The sequence below is a fragment of the Rhopalosiphum maidis genome, chromosome 2 (assembly GCF_003676215.2).
Source record: "Rhopalosiphum maidis isolate BTI-1 chromosome 2, ASM367621v3, whole genome shotgun sequence".
Classification (NCBI taxonomy): domain Eukaryota; kingdom Metazoa; phylum Arthropoda; class Insecta; order Hemiptera; family Aphididae; genus Rhopalosiphum; species Rhopalosiphum maidis.
Genome location: NC_040878.1, coordinates 85428903 through 85431498, shown reverse-complemented (window position 1 = coordinate 85431498; position 2596 = coordinate 85428903).

Below are 2596 nucleotides of genomic sequence, written 5' to 3'. Positions count from 1 at the left end.
AATTGATCTGTTTATTGTATTATTTTACCTTACTTTACCTGTATGTTAAGAATTGTATAAGAAACTAAAATGTGTTTCTTTTGGTAAACATTAATCATGTTATGTATTAATAAATAAATAGTGTATATCCATAATACTTATGTATTAATTGCAATTGAAAAATAAAATGATTAACAAAATTTTAATTTCCACATTTTGTTAATCATTTTTCAATTGACTACAGTTAGTAGAATCCGCTTAATGGGAACAAATAAGCAGAGTCTCAAACAAACAATGTGTTTGTTACATTATATTATGTTACATTATTATCGGTTTATTGGGAAAGTCGGGTAATGGGGACAGATAGACAACCGCCTGATATGTCCCAATTAAGCGGATTTGAATGCATTCTTTTTTCTTACTGTTTATTATGCATATTGTATTTTTATTAAATTCAAATTCATTATTTCTTTTGCATTTATGTTTTATGATAGTTTGTAACATGAAAGGTAGTGGTTAACTGTGACCTCCTAAATTGATTTCTGGTGATGAGTATTAAATCATTTGTGTGCTTTCTAAATATTTTGATAATTTAATTTCTTTCGACAAAATAATATATAAATAGTTGAAAGCATGGATTTTTACCATATAAAAAAAAAACATTTTTTTATCAATATTAAAAATAAAAATTAAGAACTAAACTATATACTGAGTATAGAAAATAATAATTGAGTAACAGTAGAATGTATCAAGTTTTTATGATTATTATGCTCATTGATTTACATTATAAAAAGTATATGATTGTTCAAAATATTTATAAATTATATTATTGATAAAAATTTTAGAGCTTATGCCCTATAACGTATTATAGGAGTACATAAAATTTCAGCAGCAAAATGTTATTTCAAAACATAATTTATGTTTCCAAAATATCTTCTATTACATCTTAATCATTGTATAGATTGTGAAGTAAAAAGCATAGTTCAGTACTTAAAGTTGTGTGCAACTATATGTATTATATAAACAAATATGTACCCACATTACTTTATTAATACTAGATAGGCTTTGTAACCTTCACATTTTCCTCAATTATATTAGTTATTTATCTAAACAAATAAAATCATCAAAATTTGATAAAAAAGTATAAAAAAATTTTTTTAATGTTTTTTTTTTTAAGTTCATATTTAATTAGTGAGATCCTTTGGATAAATAGAATACATGGAGGAATTTTTAAGTTTTTTTTATTAAAAAATATAGCTTTGTATTCTTTTCAAAAATGATAACAAATAATAGTATTAATAATACTAGTATTATAACACGATCAATTTTGAGACCCTTCCAGAGAAAAATAATCTTAGATTCACCACTGTGAGTGTTGGAAGTGTATGACAAGACGGCACATTTCCCTTCCTGGTAAAATGATTACATGGCAAATTTGCGTTCAGCAGATTCAATTTTATGCTGTAAACTTTAATATTAGAGTCAATTTACCTATTATCAAACTTAAAGATATTAATATTATCTATAGGGCATCTCGTAGGCTTTCATTGACATCTTAATTTTTAAGTGAGTTATAGTTATGTAAAATATTAAGACTTTAAAATGCTCGTAACTCACTTAAACATTAAAATATAAACAAAAGCCTATGGGATGACCCAGATAATATTATTACCTTTAAGTTTGATAATAGGTAAATTGATTCTAATATTGAAGCTAATAGCTTAAAATTGAATTTGCTGAACGCAAATTTGCTAAGTCTTACGTTCATAAGACAGATAACACATGCGGGTATGACGTCCTCTTAATTCATAATTTAGTAAATATTGTCATGATAATATATAATAAATTAAATTTTAATGTAGCATACATTTTGAGAAATTTTTTTATTTTCTCCTAAAATTATCATTATGGGTGTTCGTGTAGAGTATTCGTGTTCATCGTGTTTAAACATTTGTCTCGTGTCAGTTTACAAAATGAATACATTTCTTTATATGTATAAAGAAACACTAAGCATTTTTATGATGTTTATTTTATTGGTTAAGTAACGAGTTTTTGTTTTTGTATATTATCTTTGAAAATATCAGGTAAAATGATGATATTTTTGTATTAAAATATGCACAAAAATACAATGCATTAAAAAAAAAAAAACTACAAATTTTAAGTAAAAAATTATTTTAGTGAATACTACGAAACGAATTGAGTCTATTGTGATACAACTCATAACTAACGAATCTATTAGTAACCTATAATTGACTCGGTTAATTTTATGAGCGATAAATTTGATCTTTTAGGAAAAGAACTGCAAAAAATTATTCAATCGACGAAGGATATGAGAGATGAAAATAAGATTTTAAAAGAACAAAACAATGACTTACGTAATAATTTTTAATATGCTGTTTAAAAAATTTGAAGCGTTCAGAACACAATTTATTACTTGAGAATGTTGTTGAAATAGTTGGCATCCCGAAAATGAATAATGACGACTTACAGTCAGTTAATTGAACAAATCACACGCAATTTTTTTCAAGTTTTTAGTTTATTGAAAAACAACATACATTTTTAGTTTCATATTACAGAGTAGAATATTTTTCCGAGTATAAAATAGTACATCCAAATT